At 42.4% G+C, this 19,845-nt stretch overlaps 1 protein-coding gene, 1 long non-coding RNA gene, 1 other non-coding gene and 1 pseudogene across 3 annotated transcripts in view; 2 read left to right on the top strand and 2 right to left on the bottom strand.

Annotated features, from left to right (window-relative positions):
• LOC135242400 (protein NLRC3-like) overlaps nt 1-19,845 on the bottom strand; it is a 1,894,071-nt gene that overhangs the window by 460,835 nt on the left and 1,413,391 nt on the right. The gene's annotated exons all lie outside the window — the stretch shown is intronic.
• The window catches only part of LOC135242452 (uncharacterized), a 152,199-nt gene that overhangs the window by 115,138 nt on the left and 17,216 nt on the right, over nt 1-19,845 (bottom strand). The window lies entirely within an intron of this gene.
• On the top strand, nt 6,411-6,492 carry trnal-aag (transfer RNA leucine (anticodon AAG)). The gene has a single exon. It is a non-coding gene; the product is annotated as a tRNA-Leu (tRNA).
• On the top strand, nt 16,640-17,974 carry LOC135242438 (histone H2B-like; annotated as a pseudogene).

The raw sequence follows: 19,845 nt of genomic DNA, 5'->3' as shown, positions 1-19,845 counted from the left end.
AATGTCATTTTTGAAAGGGCAAGATTTAATGTGAGAACACAAGATGAAGGCAAATCTGCAGTCTGTTTTATAACTGCGGTTCACAAATTAGCAGAGCATTGTCAATTTGGCGCGCTGAAGGAGGAATTAATTTGAGACAGGATTGTCGTGGGGATCAGAGACAGTGTTTTATCTGTGAAATTACAGTTGGACTCGAAGCTAACTTTAACAACAGCAGTTCAGCAGGTCAGACAAAGTGAGACTGTCAAAAAGCAACAGAAATTCATGCGACACAGTAACCTCACTTCAATGACAGCCGTAGACAATGTTTCATGCCGACAGAAAAGCAGTGCTGACAGAGCAAAATACACAAGCGACAGGGTAGCTGCTCCCATACAGTCGCCAAAAGCGGCAGGCGTGTACCCAAACACATGCGGCAGATGTGGGAAAACTCCCTCCCATGCGTGGCGCAAATGTCCAGCCAAAGACGCTGCATGCCGAAAATGCCGTAAACAAGGCCATTTTGCAAGGATGTGTACGAGACGGGCAGCGCATCTGCTAGAGGAGGACGTCTTAGAACAGGACAGTATTTTTATTGGGGCGGTACACAGTGGACAGACAGGCTGGCATAGCGAAGTGCAGTTTAATGGGGAAACAGTGTCATTTAAACTGGACATGGGGGCTGCGGTTACTGCTATCCCTGCCAGAATGTACAGCTACTGCAGAGATGGACCACTACTAGCTACAAAGAAAAGACTTTTGGGGCCAAATAATAAAGCATTGCAGGTCATGGGCCAAATTCAGTGTCAGCTGCAACACAAGTCAAAAACCACCACACAACCAGTTTATGTTGTTCGCTCGTTAGCTAGACCTTTACTGGGACGTCCGGCTATAGAGGCAGTGCACCTGTTTGAAAAAGCACATGAGGTGGCGGAGGCACAAGGCATACAAGCAACAGTTTCCTAAACTGTTCTCTGGGCTTGGCAAGCTGGAAGGGGATTACAAGATCAGGATAAAGGCTGATGCTGTTCCATATGCTCTGGCCACCCCAAGGAGTGTCCCTATCCCACTGATGGGTAAAGTTAAAGAAGAACTGGAGAGGATGCAAGACATAGGGGTCATCTCGCCAATTGAAAAAGCTACAGACTGGTGTGCTGGCATGGTGGTAGTGCCCAAGGCCAATAGTGATAAGATTAGGATCTGTGCTGACTTGACAAAATTGAATGTGGCGGTGTGCAGGGAACGTCACATTCTGCCATCAGTGGAACAGTCCTTGGCTCAGCTTAGCGGCTCTAAGGTGTTCACTAAACTGGATGCCAGGTCAGGCTTTTGGCAAATACCGTTGGCACCAGAAAGCAGAGAGCTTACCACTCATTTTGGTAGATTTTGTTTTAACGTTTTGCCATTTGGAATCGCGTCTGGGCCAGAACACTTCCAGACGCAGGCCTGACTTTAAACGAGAAATGCGAGTTTGCCCAGTCTGAGGTTATCTTTGTCGGTCACAAGGTCAGTGCAGCGGGGATTGCACCTGACCCAGAGAAAATAAGGGCCATAACAGACATGGAGCATCGCGTAGTTCTGGCAGGCCACGGGAGTCAAGCGCTCCAGCTGAATCAGATGATGGCTCAGCTGAGTGATGTTTGCCTATCACAGTACATTCACTAACTGGGCGGTCTACTTAAACAGCCTCCCTCTACTCATTCGGCTGCTCCTCCTGCATGCAAGCTGCACGTTGCTTCGTAAATCCCCTCCACCACCCCAGCTCCATCCTTATGCGTCAAGAATTTGCATTGCTCCATCCCTATGTGTTAAGAACTTGCTTTGCTGCTGGATCTGTTCTGTGTTTTTTTATAATTCAGGTTTAATCATTGAAGATTGTTGTCTGAAAATACAGAAAATTAAAGCAAAAAAAAAAAAAAAAAAAAAACAATCCTGACCCAATAATTAAGGAAACTCAACTCATCATTGTTTACAGTAATGAAAGGAAAAAAGTACACTGCAGTGATAATTCTGCATTCTCCCTATCAGCTGCATTTACCCACAGTACTTTTGGAACATTGGAACTCTTGTGAAAATGAATGAAATCAACTGTAAAAACTAGTAAAATGCACAGTTAACTGGATGAGTTTGCCACTGGCTTCTTTTATACAAAGATGCAGACACCGGAGACAGAGTTATTACTTCAAAAACATTTACCCTGCCATCTTTTGCCATTATTACACTTAATGTTATAGTAATTTTTAATAATCGAAAGTACATTAACACACCTTGAACATTTGAAATATAAATTTGTTAAAATGTAAAAAAAATAAAATCATATTTAAACAGCAAGTGCTTAACCTGAACCTGCTAAAAGATCATACTCTTATGTACAGGGTTTAAGCTGTACTGAGGCTAATACTGGGCACAGCTGAAATTGCAGTGGTAAGGCATTGCTCAAGGAGGTTGTCGACGAAGGTTGTCGACATGTGTGTGTGTGTGTGATTGGGTGAGAGTGTGTTTCTGTGTGTGTGCATTTGTGAATGTGTGTGCATGCGTACGTTTGTGGGAGTGACTGTTGATGTGAACATGTGTGTGCATGTGTATGTGTGTGAGCGCATGAGTGTGTGTGTGCGCCCAGGTTGCGTGTGTGTTGTGTGTGGAGAAGGTTGTGTGTGTTGGCACGTGTGTATGTGTATTTGTGTGTGTGCAGTGTGTATGTGTGTATGTGTAGGAGATTGTGTGCAGTGTGTGTTTATATAGTAATTGTGTGTGTGTTTATGTGAATGTGTGTGTTGTGTGAAGTGTGTGTGACGGGATTGTGATGTGTGTGCATTGTATGTTGCTGCGTGAATGACTGGACGTGAGTGTGTGTGATTGAGATGAATATATATGTGTTGTGTGTGTGTGTGTGTGTGTGTGTGGGTATGATAATGTTTGTGTATATTTCAGGGGTAGCCTGACGAGTCGCTGCTTGGTAAGACACTTCCTTAATTGGTAATTGGGAGCACGTGTGGGTATGTGGACTAGGGTTAATTGGTTTCCTCCACTTCGCCAGGTAACGAGCTCACACAGCTGCCGCTTGTTTCCTCAGACGCAGGGAGAGGGATAAGAGAGCGGGGATTGCGCAGCCAGGAAGGAACAGGCTCTGTAGACTTTTTAACTTGGGGTTTTTTTTTGGATTTTGTTTTCTTTTTCCTTTAGTTATTGCAACCAGGTTTTTTTGTTGAGGATTTTGGATTTGGTTTTACTTTAGTTTTTCGTTTTCTTTGTCATTTCCTTTTGGGAGAAATCCCGTGGGGAGGGGGCATTTCTTTTAGGTGTGTGTGGCGCATGCGTGGCGGCGTGGGACGTGGAGGAGGCCCGGCATTTCGTGGCGTGGGCCCAGTCACGTCCCACCCTTTTTGTTCTGTGTGTGTGTGTGTGTGCTGTGTGTTGGACCCCCGGGGTGGCCAAGTGGGGGCCAGTCTGTGCCATGCGGGTAGACCCGAGAGAGAGGGTCAGAGAAGGAGCACTGTGTGGAGTGAGTGTGGGGCACGGGGTAACTTAACACTGTGTGTGACGGCTTGCGTGCGGTGACGGGAGTCCCTCTCCTGGGGCTGGCTCGCGCGCACGAGGTCAGTTGGTGGGGTCACCGTACAAGCAGGGGGGAGTAAGAAGGTAGGGGGTCAGAGCAGGGCAGCTGCCTGTCCATGAACTGTTTTTATTATAAATTCAATACAGACTCTGCTTACCTTATCCCTGTGTCTTGGTTGTTCGTGGTGGGTGGATCCTTGCACCTGTGGTGGGTAGGGGTAGCAGGGGGAGTGCAAGCGACTGCTGACATGTTTAAAATACAGCCAGGTATTGTATAATGAAAAGAAGGAGCACAAAAATCTCATCAGCAGACATAGTATCAAAAGAGAGTAAACAAAAGAGTACAAATTTGGCCTGTAACCGTATGATTGTACATAGTGTATCTGTGTCCATTATTTGATTGATGTTACAGTGGATAGAGTTACACTTGTGGAATCAGAGCTCAGTGATCAATTTGAAGGAATACAAGGAGAAGTCTGTGGAGTGGTGTGGTTGTGGCTTAGCTATAGGGGGGAGGTAGTGGGGGAGTGGCTCACGGGAAGAATGCCAGGATTGAGTTAATTAGCACAGGTGTTCCTTGTCACTGATTGAGTTAATTAGCACAGGTGTTCCTTGTCACTGATTGAGTTAATTGGCACAGGTGTTCCTTGTCACTGATTACTCTCTCCCTTTATATATGCAGTAGCGGCTGGGCTTGGGGGTAGGAAAAAGGCACACACACGCCCTGCAGAGAGCGGCAGCATGGTCTAGGAGCTGCACCGGCATTTCTCTTATAAACTGTGGTTTGAGTGTGTGTGTGAAAACAAGACGTCATCCCTGCACTTCCCGTGTCATTTGTTGGTCCTGTGCTGATTCTGAACCCACGGTGGCTAGAGAATTGCCACAACTGGCACCCAGCTTGTAGTTCAGCAAAATAAACATGCCCGAACCCCGTCCTTCACCTCCAACTGCCCAGCCAGTGTCCTCCCTCACACGGCGGCTGCCTCCTCGGCCCCTCCACATTCAACGCTCCTGAACGTGGCTCCACCTAAGATGTCCCCGGCGGATGACCCCCAGTCATTCCTGGACGTATTCGAGGCTACAGCAGGGGCATGTGGCTGGCCGGCGGCAGAGTGGGCCGTGCGCTTGCTCCCTCTGCTGACGGGGGAGGCGCAGACAGCAGCGTGCAGCCTACCAGCTGCGTCTCAGGGGAGGTACGCGGATGTTAAGAGGGCTATCCTGGACAGGATGGGTTACTCCCCCGAGGACCACCGCCGCCGGTTTCGGACGGCGAAGCTGGGGCCAACACCTAAGGGACGCGGCGACTAGGTGGCTGAAGCTGGGCGAGTCCGCTGGGGAGCAACGGATGCTGGGAGTAGTTGGTTCGGAGCAATCTGTGGAGGGGCTACCGGCCAGCACTGCGTTTTCAACATACAAAAATGCCAAGTTACTAAAAAGTATTGATATCAAAATGACGCCAAGTTACGATACTACAAACAATATAGGCTATCTTGCCTCACCGAAATGACATAAGATGTATCTCAAAGCAATGCTACCCAATATTTCCTCAATTCTTTCAAGTCACTTGGCCCTGTGTGTATAAGCATGCACTACATGGCCAAACATATGTGTGGATGGCTCTCTCACAGTCAAAATTGATTGAATAGGCCTGTATATGTCCAATTTGTATTGGTATGTATGTATTTCGCTGCCCAGCCTTTCTGTTGCGTGAATGATAGTATGTTTCTTGGTATAAGTCTGTGTTCGTAAATGTGAATGTAACATGCTGCGAGGGAAATGTCCCCATGGGAATAAAGAAGTTCTCTATGTATGTATGTACAATATGTATTTTACATGCAGTATTTATTGTACGTAGCAGATATACAATAACTTGCACATGTACTCAAATTCAGTTCAGAAGCAAGTATAAACATGTTTTCTGGAGAAATATGCTTCCTGTAGTTACTCAGCAGCGGTTTTGTACATTAATTTCAATGTGTTCCATGAGGCAATTCAAAATATTTGACTCTTTGATCTGACACAAAGTTTGCATGACATTGTAAAATGGTAAGATTACAAAACACAGGGCCAAGGGACTTATTGGGTAGCATTGCTTTGAAATACATCTTATGTAATTTTGGTGAGGCAACATAGCCTATATTGTTTGTAGTACCGTAACTTGGCGTCATTTTGATATCAATACTTTTGAGTAACTTGGCATTTTTGTACGTTGAAAACGTGTTTTTTATGAGATATCATATATCCTCCAGGACAGGCGCACACCAAACTGCTGAACCACCACAACAGGCCCACTGTGACCATTCACTGTTCCTTAGATCCGTCTGTATAAACTGGCAGAAACTAATAAAAAATATTTTTTTAATAGATTCCCCAACCTGATGCACATATTCTAGCAGTCCCATGCCAACCACAGGCAATGGGAATAACCAGGGAGGAACAGGGTCACCAACACGCCAGACCCTATGCTGTTATGAAACGCTATCAAACTCTGTCCGCGTCTCACATACATTCCCCCACTGGCTCAGAAAAAGCTCGTCAGCGATTCAGTCTGTCCTCCCCCAAATTTGCCTTCACTTTCCCAGACCTGGCAACACAATCTCCATCCACAAAAACTGGGATTTTGAGTCATTTTCCCAATCATACCCCACACTTCCCCAGCCTGCGTGCCCTGGCCTATCCGAGAGCAGTACTCTCTCCAGCACTTCCTGTTTGGTGCCTCGATGACTCTCCTGGCCACTGCTCTCGCCCTGCGATACTCCCGCACACAGTCTGGAGGAAGGTTCCTGTGCAGGACCCTGAGCGCATGGCTGTGTGCTCTAACAGCCTTAGAACATTCTAGTGTGACATGACACACATGTGGGAACCGTTGACCTGTAGGTAGCGTGGCCGAGCGGTCCAAGGCGCTGGATTAAGGCTCCAGTCTCTTCGGAGGCGAGGGTTCGAATCCCTCCGCTGCCATTATTAACCACACTTTGGTATTTCTGTCATAACAGACATGCTCTAGATTCTTGAAAATTTTGAAGGATTTTGTTAAAGCAGCGCCACCTCACGTACGTCCATACTAACATGAACTTGATGCTCTTGGTGCATGAGGGGATAGACAGCCTTAGTTTGAATCCTGGACAAGCCCTCAAAAGCGCACGTCAGCTACGATTTCTTTACAGGCAGTCCATCTTTCTAGCATCGTCTTTTGTCTCAACCTGGAAATACAGCTAGGATTGAGATCACAGTTAAACTAATTAGTGATTCAAATCAAGAATCATGGAGCTTTGTATGTTCTGTTTGTCAAAGTACTGCACCATTCACACCCTGTAAAATATAGTAAATAGATTTTTTTTTCTTTAAATGATAATGACGTCACACTTTTACATTCGGTTGGCAGCACCCCCTACTTAGAATGTCTTCCTGCACCCCTGTGAGGGTTTGAACCCCTCCGCTGCCATTATTAACCACACTTTGGAATTTCTGTCATAACGGACATGCTCCAGATTCTTGAAAATTTTGAAGACCTTTGTTTAAGGAGCACCACCTCTCGTGCAGGGCCGTCTTTTAGGGGTGAAAGGTGATGACAATTTTAGGGGCCCACAGCCCTTGGGGGGGGCCCACAAAACCCCAGTAGCCTAGTATGAAGGCCCCCCTTTCTATGGCTAAATTATTACGCATATGCCTAACTAATACTCATACCAATGCAATGCAATTAAAACAAAGCCACAAAGTCATGCAATATTGATGAAAGAAGTTTCTATTTTTTGAGCAATAACCCCCTTCTTTAAAAAAATGGTTTGGTCCATGGTTCACTCCTCTTTTGAGATTTTGTGCGTAACGTTATTGCTCCCATACTGTAGCAGCAGCCAGCAGGTTACAGAAGCGCACTGCCGAAACAGAAACATAAATCGGGATGCCAAAAAAGAGTGGAGAAGAAGAAAAGAGAGTCCAGGAGCAGATTAGGAGCCCAAAATATAACTTTTTTTTTTTCAAAGAAAGGTGAAAGTATTAAGCTAGCTTAGCCAGCTACATAACGTTACTACGTTAACAGAATTATGTGCCATCAGCTGAGTAAAATAAACGTCTGACAAGGCTGACATTACTAAATTATCCACTAAATATCATCCGCAGAAAAGATCAGTAAGGTTATAATTCAACAAACGATACTCCTGTCAAAAAAAATCCAGTAGCAGCAGGACACATTTTTCCATTCTTACATGAGTGTTTACTAAAACTAAATTGCTACATTAGCCTGTTGACAAGAGTCTTGTTAACATTAAGCCGGGGCTAATCTTACAGCTTGCCCTCCTCATACAATAATAAAGTGAAGCTGTTTGCCTAGAGCTATGGCATTGATAAGCCAATTTAGATGTTAATGCCAAGACTAGGTAGGTTAGTTCTTCATCAGTTGTTCCATAAAACATAACCATAAATGTGTACAAAAGCAATATGAAATTGAAAAAATAAACCTTTATGTGCTGCTACTCCAGAATCAGCTGTGGCCTCCTCTGGCCCCCACCCCCAGCACTCCAAAGATGCTTTTGATGGTGAGTGAGTGAGGTAGACACTGGTTGGCTATTTTGACTTATTAGTGAACTGCTGTACCATTGGCTATTACTTACACAGTCACTCTCAGCTCTTTCGATTCTGTAATGAATGGCGAAATGTAGATTTGTTTATAAGTCTACTTAAGTCACTGTCCTTGCTGTCTATAGAGCGAGGCCCCTCTACCCAACAACAAATATCAGAAACCAAGGCTCCTACAGATAGTGAAGGGGATAGTGAAGTGGCTCATAATAGTACCAGTCATGAAACAGCCGCAGCACAGGAAGTGCACAAATACATGAAAGCCAGAATGAAGAGGGAGAATATTTGACATGCGACCCAGGATTGTGGCCAGAGAGGCTCACAGACCATGACCGTGAAGTAATTGTCAGAAAGCTAGCCACGGCCACTCAGACAGACCTGAGCTTAATAAGGGATTCGGAGGGAAAGAAGTTCCCTGAGTATTTACAGTATGCTAAGTCAGCAAATGGACGGGAAAAACAGAAGAGAGACTGGTTAATGTACAGTCAAAGCACAAAAGCGATATATTGTGTGCCATGTATGTTATTTTCATGTGATAGCCTCAAAAAACCCTCGGCCAGTGCTCCAAATTCCAAAGAAGGGTACAAAACATAAAATCTCAAATGGCGGAGAATCTAGAACAAATTCCCTGACCATGAAGCTAGTAAGCCGCACAAAACCTGCCACCTCAAGTGGAAAAATTTGAAGTATTCTTTGGTGGAAGCAAAAGGGGTAGATAGCAGTCTGCAAAAACAAATCCAACTTGAAGATGACAGAAACAAAGCTAGTCTTGAGAGAATATTAGACGTCACACTTTTTTTGAAAGAAAGAATTTAATGGAAAGACTGACCGTGAAATATCAGAGATGACATCGAAGACTTTAGAGGAGCACTGCATTGAATCTGCAGATTGCAGAGGCCAGGGGTTCGACAATGGTGCAAATATATCTGGTAAAGTTAAAGGGGTCCAGGCCCAGAATTCCTAGCAACGGCCCTGCGCATACGTCCACTGTAGTTGGAGCTCGATGCTCTGGCTGTATGATTCTAGCTTTGGGTGATTGAGAGCCTTAGTATAAATCCTGTACAAGCCCTCAAAAGCGCACGTCAGCTACGGTTTCTTTACAGGTGGTCCATATTTCTAGCATCGTCTTTTGTCTCAACTTGGAAAAACAGCAAGGATTGAGATTACAGTAAAACGAATTAGTGATTCAAATCAAGAATCATGGAACTTTGTATGTTCTGTTTGTCAAAATGCTGCACCATTCGCACCCTTTTGTAATCTTGATCTCATATAAAACATGTTTTCAACATACAAAAATGCCAAGTTACTCATACATACAGAGCACTGCTATACTTCATTCATTCAAACTGGCTTATACTAGGCTTGCCATTAAAAGTATCGACATCAAAATAGATTACCCTTACAGAAAGTGAGACATGCATTAAAAATATGTATTCCAATGTATTATCTGAAAAATTTAAGGGATTCAACTTGGCTTATATCTGTTTTGTTTTTTGTTTTGTTTTGTTTTTGTTTGGTTGGTAATTTGTGCAATAAATTCAAAACTATGGAAGACAAGTTGCAATATGATTATTAATCAAACTGTTATTAGTAATGATGTTGTAATTAAACGAATAATAATGAAATTAAGAAGAACTATGGACTCTGTGTGTAACGAAAAAAAACATGGATTGTTTTTAATTTGTAAATATGTTAATGGTGCTGTGGATATGTCAATATTTCTCTGGACACCAAAGTTTTCTGACAGAATGGCCTTAGTAGAACATTCTCTGTGTTTTTCGCTTGCAAAATAACTGCATGATGTGAAAATGAAACATATGCCAAGGATTAGCTAAGTATCTGCGTTCATTTGCTAATTACATACCGCGTTTGATTTCAACTTTTCCCTGTGTGGTAACTGTTCTTTGTTTTAGGTTGTGTTAGGTTTCTATCTGCCGCTTTTTGATTCTTAGAATTGATAGATTGGCTACTTGAGCTTAGCAATTGCGATTATTGTATCGTTACAGACTGTGAACCCGTGTAATCAGCGCGTTATTTGATTCAGGTTTTCAATTGCTAATTAGGTACACGACGCGTCGCTCCCTCCTAGTTTATGAGTCAGCTTCCCATTCCAGTCTGCTCTCTCCCCCTCAGAAGGCGCTTCCTGCGACGTGGTCCCCCTCGACAACGGAACCTCTCTAACCTCTGCTACCCCCCGCTGACCCCCTGTGAGAACTTCACGGTCACAGGGAGGCTATGGAACTGCCAGTCTGCTACGTGCAAGGCAGACTTCGTTTCCGCCTATGCCTCCCTCCTATCCCTGCAGTTCCTTGCCCTCACAGAGACCTGGATCACACCAGACAACTCTGCCACTCCTGCTGCCCTCTCGTCCTCCTACTCCTTCTCCCACACCCCCCAGCGATCTGGCCGTGGTGATGGTACTGGTTTACTGATCTCCCCCACTTTGAAATTCTCTGTTCTCCCCCTCCCTGACCTGTCTATATCCACTTTTGAATTCCATCCTGTCTCTATCACATACCCTACTAACCTCTATATTGTTGTTATTTATCATCCCCCGGGGCCCCTGGGAAGCTTCCTGGATGAGCTAGACACCCTGCTCAGCTCCTTCCCTGAGGACGGCACCCCGCTGATCCTCCTGGGAGATTTTAACTTCCACCTAGAGGCCTCCCAGTCTGCTGCCTTCCTACCACTACTCCACTCCTTCGACCTCTCCCTACAACACTCTCCCCCAACTCACAAGGCAGGCAACCTCCTAGACCAGATCTTCCTGAGGAACTGCTCCAGCTCCAATCTCACGGTTACCCCCCTGCATACGTCTGACCATCATTTCATCTCCTTCTCCCTCCCTCTTGCTCCCCATCCTCCCTCTCCTCCTCCCACCCCTACTGTCAGTGTCCGTCATAACCTACGCTCCCTCTCACCCTCTTCTCTTGCTCCCAGAGTGACTGCTTCCCTCCCTACCCCCCTGTAAATGACTGTAAGCTTAGGGTTGTAACTAGGCAGCTGTTTCGTAGGTGACTTAGGTGCATTAACTGTCTTAACTACTGCTTGTATTTTTTCCATAGACTGGGTTGTTGCCGTTCTCGTTGTTAGTGTTAATCAGTTTAACCTTCAGGGTCCAAGTTGAACTATGCGGTTGTTCCCTGCACTTGGACCAGTACTTCTCTCTAGGGGTTTCGTCATACTTGTTCCTGGTTATGGTTATACACTTTGTTGTCCGTCGCTCTGGATAAGAGCGTCTGCCAAATGCCTGTAATGTAATGTAATGGATCGCTGAAGTCTGACTGCAGGCCAGCTCTTATCTACAGTTCTTTGATTTAATCATTTCAGTCGTTCTGGGGCGTGAGCTCAACGACATAATTATCCTCCTGTTTGATTGGATGACGTCCCATCATTGCTGCAGCCAATGGATGAACTGAGTGTTGCTATAAGAAAGGCTGTCGTCTGTAATCGTTATCATACTTGACACGAGTCGAGAAAAACTAAAAATGAGTGGACGAGGAAAGACTGGGGGTTAACTCGGATCACTGCATTAATTTATTGCTGCGCTTAACTTGGTTTACTGAGTGGATTCATGTGTTTAAAAAAAAGGGTAAAAAGAAAAAAAAAGCAGCTCCTAAAATCTCCCCAGGTCTGGCTGAGGAAATAAAAGTAAAATAACAAACATGGCCTCCTACGCCTCTCGGTTCGCCCAGCACTGGGCGAGGTTAAAATAGGTGGTGCACCTGACCATCAGGTAAAGGAGTGTACCCAGATGAAGTGTTGGAATTGTGAAGGATTGGGTCACAAGGTCAAAGATTGCAGCAATGATTCTCGGTGCAGCCTGTGTGGAGGAGTGGGGCACACTTATTTTAAATGTCCCCACTCCTACAGCAATAAAGCAAAAAACCAAAACCGAGCCAGAGCCGAGGACGGGCAGCAACCGCGTCAAATCCAGCAAGAGCCACAAGAGAGCGCCAGAGAACCGCAGACCGCAGCCCAACAGGAGCCACTGCCAGATGGCAATAACACTCAACGCACCACAACCAGGCAGCAGCTGCCAGAGAGTGGAGAGGAGCGCAGCTCTACCGTCCCGCTGCGGAGAGAGACGCAGCCAGTCGCAGTAGAAAAGGACGAGGGGCGACTGGTGGTAGGCAGAGGCAGAGGCAGGGGCAGTTTCACTTCCGTCCTGAGGCGACAAGAAGCTCCAGGAGGAGCCCAGCAGCAGGCAAGGCACACAACACTGAAGGGAGAAAGAGTGACATCCATCATAGTCCAGCAACAACAGCAGCAACAGAGGCCGCCGGATGTGGAGAGAGAGCTGAAGCCACGGATGGAGGGTCACAGCCAGTCCTCCACCTCCTCCTCCTCCTCTCCTAACTCCTCCGGGGCTGGAGAGGACAGTGGAGAGGAGGATAATGAGGATGAACATGATGGCAAAGTATATGACTCCGCCAGTGAAGAACAGGACTCTCCGGACATTCAGGAGTTTAGTAGCGAACCCGCTACCATACGATTTTGTGCGGAGAATATAATGCATACACAGATGCAAATGGCCAAATCCCCACGCACGTCGACAAAGAATGTTCCTGTAACTGGACAGCAAGTAAGTGCCACAAATGTCAATAACATTTCTAGAGCTGTTAATAAACGAAAGCTTGTTTTATCAAATGAAAGAGACCGAAAGAAAATGGACACTAAAATTAGTCCATGAAAGAATAATGCCTGTCTTATAAATACACTCTACGAGTACCCTTTACATGCATGTTTGCACGTTGAATGTGAGAGGAGTGCAATCGATTAAGAACAGGCACCAGAAATTTGATACGTTGTTGCAAACAGATTTTGATGTTTTATGTTTACAAGAAATGGGGCTTTCAACGAGCACGGATGTAGAGGACGTTAAAAAGATTTGGTCAAAAGGGTCCTGCTTCATTTCAATTGGTGAAGATAAGGCTGATGGGATTGGAATCTTTTTTTTCGAAATAAGGTTACTGTTATGAGAAAACAGGAAATTATCCTGGGCAGGTTATTGGTTTTAGACTGTTACCTTTTTAGTAAAAAGATTAGAATAATTAATGTATATACTGCACCAGATAGAGTGAAAAAAAAACAACTGTTTAGCAAACTTAGAAATTTTTTATGTGCAGGGTGTCCAATTGTGGTGTGTGGTGATTTTAATGTGGTGCTAGAGGGGAAAGATATATTTTCACACAGACCTTTTTTGACGAGAGAAAGAACAGCTCTAAAAAAATGTTGGAAGGAACAGACTTGAGGGATGCTTTTAGAATTTTACATCCAACTAAGGTTGACTTTACCTTGACAAATATACAAGAATTGATCAAATTTATGTAAATAGTAACTTTGATATATGTGATTACAAAACCAAACTCCTTGTGGAATCTGATCACTTGGCTGTTGCAGTGCAGCTCAAAATCACAGGTGATCCCAAGAAATCCTATTGTAAATTAAATACTCAGTGTCTTGAAAATTTAGAACGAGTGTCAGAGTTAAAACTTGAAATCGACAATACGAAAAACTTGAAAATTCTGACAGCCATTGACTTGTGGGAAATTTTAAAACATAGGATGAAGGACTTTTTTTAGATACAAGTGTAAAAGTCTAAATTAGGAAAAAATTATTAAATATGGCCGCTGCTCAAAAAATACATAAAAATGAACGTAAAATTGAGTAAAACAGACTTAGAATTTACAGAAATTTACGAAATTGAATATATGAATAAAGATTCTCTACGTGGGTTACAGCTACAGATAGGAAGCAATATGAATGTTAAAGATGCTCCTAGTGCTATTAATATTATAGCTCAGTTTAAAGATAAGCAACAACTGAAATGTATTAAAGCAATAAGAAATGAAATGAGTATTGTTATTGAAAAAGAATGGGATATATGGTATACTGTCAAAAACCTGTGTCAAAAGATGTATGCAGATATTGAAATTGACAAGGATTTGTCTCAGCTCTTTTTAAATTGAATTAATGATGGTCAGTGTCTTGTCACGGTACGGGTGCTGGGACCCAGGCGCAGAGTGGGGGGGAAAAAAAACTAAAAAAACACGAAACTCAAAAAGGGAAAATTAACAGACTTTACTAACGACAGGTGAACAAACAGGGAACAGACAAGGCCACAATGGGCAAAAACACAAACTCAAAAAATAATCTAATGAAACAGAAAACAGGAACTCAAAAACACAGGCAGGGCAGAACACGGGAAGGCAGAGCACAAGGGAAGGTCAAACAAAACACAAGTCAGGAACAAAATACAGGCAGGTACATATGGTTTGCAACAAATAGAATTCGGGAACAAACACAGGCAGGTACATACGGTTCTCAAACAGACCTCGGAAACAAACACAAACAGGTAAAAAACGCAGGCAGGTACAATGGGTCTGAACAAACGCAAGTCGGGAACAAACACAGGCAGGTACATACGGTTTTCAAACAGACCTCGGAAACAAACACAAACAGATAAAAAACGCAGGCAGGTACAATGGGTCTGAACAAACGCAAGTCGGGAACAAACACAAGGAACCAGCACCCGAGTCAAGGGAACAGATAACTTAAATAGACAAGGGGTAACAAGACACAGGTGAACTCAAAAAACAATCAAACCAGAAGGAGGAGATAACAAGACACAGGTGGGAACAATGATGGAATAACGAGACAACCAATAATACAATTAATAGGGGGGAACAGGACACAAAACAGAAGTGCCGCCATCTGGCAGCCCAACAGGGAAAACGCAGACAGGAACACCGGAACATGACATGTCTTAATTCTGATGACGTGGAATGTCCAATGAAATTGTGCAAGAAGTTGAGCTGACTATTTCTCAGTTAAATTTAAAAAAGCAACAGGTAAGGATGTTTTGCCAGCAGGATTTTATGTGAAATGTAAGAAGGAAATCTCTGTTTTTTTTAACCCAGGTTTTTAATGAAGGCATTTTAAAAGAGTATATGTATGATTCCTTCTATGAAGGTATATAACTTTAATTTTCAAAAAAGGTGATGAATATGATATTAACAACTGGAGACAATTAACTTTAATGAACTTGGACTATACGATATTTGCTAAGGTGCTGGTAAATAGGATGCAGGATAGCTTGGATCTGCTTATAGAAAGAGAACAGACCTGTGCTGTAAAAGGAAGGTTAATGTTTGATAATTTATGTATGCTAAAGGAATGCATTTCTAATGTGGAAAAAGAAGACGGCTTTTATATTATTGCTTTAGATCAGAAAAAAGCTTTTGATTATGTCTCAAGGGAATATTTATTTGAAGTTGTGAAAAAGTATGGATTTCCGCAAAACTTTATTAAAATGATTAGGTGTCTTTATGCAAAATCCTTAGTCCAAGTGAATGTAAATGGTCAACTGACAGAATGTTTTGAAGTTCATAGAGGGGTGAAGCAAGGATGTCCATTAAGTGCTGCTCTATATGTGATTTCAATCAGCCCTTTGGTTAAAATAATTCAAAACGATAAGAGATTAGAAGGGGTAAAGGTTGGGAATGAGAGAGTTATCATTTCAGCATATGCTGATGATATTACAGTGTTTGTAAAATCACAAACAGAATTGGATTTTATATGTGAGCATTTTAAAATTTACGAAAAAATATCTGGAGCAGTTTTACACCATCATAAATCAGAAGCTGTCTGGATTGGGCATTTAAGTAAATAGTTCCCTATACACATAGATGTAAAAGAAGAAATTAAGGTATTAGGTATCTATATTAGTAATACTGATTGTTGTGAATCAAATTGGCAAAAAAAAAAAGAAAAAGATGAAGTTCTAAAGTGGTCTGGTAGAAACACAAGCTTTAGGTCTAGAATAGGTATATACAATTTGTTAATCCTGCCAAAAATTATGTTTTTAAGTTCAGTGTTTCCACCAGCAGAAAAATATATAACGAAGTATAGAAGAGTGTTGTAAATTAATATGGGGAACGAATAGAGAAGTTATTCGGAGAGAATTGTTATTTAAACCCAGAAAATTAGGAGGTTTGGAAGCAATAGATGTAAGTATCAAATTAGAAATAGCAATGTGTAAGATTGTGGCAGGTGGAATAAACAGACAAATTAGCTGGATCGGTAACATTACTAACTGGAAAAAAAGAAAGGAAAAGCGAGAACCGGACAGCCTTATTTTAAACGTATGTATGGTGATTTTATAGACACGTTTAAACATTTAAATAATGACTGGTGCCATTCTGAGAATAAGGTCATATATAATTTTATAATTAATGAGCTGTATGGTGGAGTTATAAAGTTCAGATATCTAAATAATTTAGAATGTGAAAGAATGGTCGCACGAATATGGAGCAAAAACATTTCTGAAAGTATGAGAGATATAGCCTGGCTAATATCAGTGAGGAGATTGCCAGTGAGAGCTGTTGTAAAATGAAGTAGCTTTGTTACAACGAAATCCTGCCCAATGCCCGATTCTGATGCAGACGAAACTGTGGAGCATCTGTTGATTGAATGCAGTCGATATGAAAAAATATGGGAACAAATTAAATCTATTGGTGTTAATATTTCAATTACACCAGAAACTGCCAGTGTCTTTTTAACAAGTATAAAAGACGCTGACAAAAAAAAGAAATTGCGGGGGTTTTTGTTCCGAAGGAAGACACGTTGTTTTTTTGCAAACCTGCCGTATTGAACCAATAGATTTTGAACATAATATCTGAGACAAAGAGCATCCAATGAGAATGTGTCTGACGTCACCAGCAAACAGGGCAATATAATTTGCATACATCTCTGGCCAGACAGTTAAATAGCGACACAGAACTATCTTATCAACGTTCAAAATGCCAGAAGCAGCGAAGTCTGCGCCCAAGAAGGGCTCCAAGAAAGCCGTTACCAAGACTGCCACGAAAGGCGGTAAAAAAACGCAGAAAGAGCAGGAAGGAGAGCTATGCTATCTATGTATACAAGGTGTTGAAGCAAGTCCATCCTGACACCGGCATTTCTTCCAAAGCTATGGGTATCATGAACTCGCTTGTCAACGACATTTTCGAGCGTATTGCTGGTGAGTCTTCTCGTTTGGTTCACTACAACAAGCGCTCTACCATTACTTCAAGGGAGATCCAGACTGCAGTGCGTCTTCTGTTGCCCGGAGAGTTGGCTAAACACGCAGTGTCTGAGGGCACAAAGGCTGTCACGAAGTACACCAGCTCCAAGTAAACGGGAGCCCAATACTACTTAACCAAAGGCTCTTAAGAGACACCCACGTCATCTACAAAAGACAGAAGTTCATTGAGTTTTCAAAAAAAACGGAGTAAATCGGACCTCGTGTTTAATGCGGGGCGAGGCTTCTAGATATTCTGAATGGGGTTTGAATGTAATCTGGGAAGTGCGTGCGTGAAAATTTTCTCGTCCTGAGACATTAATACAAGCCAAAATCGTACGAATTATGCACGTACCTCGTACGTCAGAAACGGATAACTAGTATCCCTGTCGAGCTTAATTTATTCAACAAGTCATGCCAGCTGATGTTAGAAAGCATGCCCGCGGCATCGAGTGTCCTGGCGAGTGTCGTTCTTTTCGTTTGGCATGCGCCCTGGCAGAGCGGTAGCCATTAACGGAAACCTTTTATCTCCAAATTTTGTCTTGCTGTTTATGCGTTTATATGAATTCTGAGTATCGGAAATGAATTCACCTTCGTTGATTATGCGCTAGAGTCCACCAAGTGTGTAGTTTCTGTCTAAAAGCGCGTTATTGGTTTATATTTGTTAACGCGATATGAGCAGAAAATTCTCCGGTCCAGACTTTGTTTCCGTTTGAAAAAAAAAGCAAAAACATAACATTTTACAATTCATCAAAAACGGACTGGCATATAAAAATAAATCACCTAATATTCCTTCACAAATCACTCAAAGCTATATCGCTATTTCAGTCCATCAGGGAAAAGGACCAAAACTACCGCCATCTGGCGGCCCAAAAAATAAAAAAGAGAAACAAAAAGACAGAACCATGACAAACCTTTAAAGGCTGTACATTACTGGTGCATTGCACTCCAGTCAAATTTATATTACTTTTTATTTTATGTAGTAGTGGACTAATAGCAATGACATACAAAGCCACACTTAAAGGGCACCCTTGTTTAACTCCTCTAAAGATCTCAAAGGATTCCGTCAAACCCCCATTCACTTTAACCCTCAGCTGTGACTTCACATAAAGCAGCTTCACAAGATTTATAAAATCAACAGGAAAGCCAAGGTTTTCGGCTTTTTAAAAGTGCTTTATTAAATTTTCAGACACATTACATGTTACATATCTCACAAGGACATTAAAGACAACAAAATATTACAAAATCAACATCACCATTAAAATATTTATATAAATAATATAAATATTTTGTAATAATACCCAATAATGTCTCAGATTCCATTTTGGTTTTAACATCCCTTAAATATTGTTATATCGCCTCCTTTTCTACTAAAAAATATTTGTACATTTCTTTAAAGAGCTTAACAATTGTTTCTCTAATCTCCGAATCATCATTTCCAACTGTCCCATCATCCATTTTCACACCCTTTAAACATTTTCCTTCCCGCCTTTCTCTGTACTTCTGAATGATTTTCTTTATATTTGAACCTTCATCAGAATTAACATTGTAACCCGCTTGCATCCTATTGTTTGTTAAAAACTCATTATTACAGTTATCTAACTCATTCTTAATGCCTTAAAAATGAATTTCTTCTTGCGCTGACTTTTAGTCTTAAAGACTTTTAGTCTTTAGGGTCAATATATGTTTCCAAGAATTCATTATATTTCCTATTTCGTTCTTAGTTTAATGATTTACATTTATATATAAGAAAATTTTAAATCTGTTTATTCACAATAGTGTCATGGTCCTGTTTTCCTGTCTGTGTTTCCCCTGTTGGGCCGCCAGATGGCGGCACTTCTGTTTTGTGTCCTGCTCCCCCCCTGTTAATTGTATGATTGTTTCATTGTCTCGTTATCCCATCATTGTTCCCACCTGTGTCTTATCCCCTCCTTCTGGTTTGATTGTTTTTGAGTTCACCTGTGTCTTGTTACCCCTGTCTATTTAAGTTCTCTGTTCCCTTGACTCGGGTGCTGGTTCCTTGTGTTTGTTTCCGATGTTGCAAACCGTTTGTACCTGCTTGTATTTTGTGCCTGACTGTGTTTTGTTGACCTTCCCTTGTGCTCTGCCTTCCCGTGTTCTGCCCTGCTTGTGTTTGTTCCCGATTTGCGTTTCCTCAGACCCATTGTACCTGCCTGCGTTTTTTACCTGTTTGTGTTTGTTTCCTGACCGTATTATACCTGCCTGTTTTGTTTGACCTGCCCTTGTCCTCTACCTGCCTGTGTTCTGCCCTGCCGATGTTTGTGAGTTCCTCTTGTTTTCTGTTTTATTTAGATATTTTTTGAGTTTGTGTTTTTGCCCTTCGTGTCCTTTCTGTTCCCTGTTTGTTTGCCTTTCTGTAAGTAAAGTCTTTGTTAATTTTCTCCCTTTTGAGTTTCGTGTTTTTTTTTTTTCCACTCTGCGCCTGGGTCCCAGCACCCGTACCGTCACACAATAGGCTATCCCACAACTCTACACTAGACTTTGTTAAAACCTTTGTTTTTCTCTTTGAATTTCTTTTTTTTTTTTTTTTTACTTTTTATTCTGCAACCAAGGATTGATTTTTCAAACAATTTACATTTAGTTTCCAGTAATTAATTATTTTGTCACCTTCCATTATAACGGTACTCCTCACACCCAGGTGGTCTGAATATATG

This window comes from Anguilla rostrata, chromosome 16 (genome assembly GCF_018555375.3).
Source record: "Anguilla rostrata isolate EN2019 chromosome 16, ASM1855537v3, whole genome shotgun sequence".
Taxonomy (NCBI): Eukaryota; Metazoa; Chordata; class Actinopteri; order Anguilliformes; family Anguillidae; genus Anguilla; species Anguilla rostrata.
Note: the sequence above shows the minus strand (reverse complement) of the source record. Positions and strands in the feature narration are given on the sequence as shown.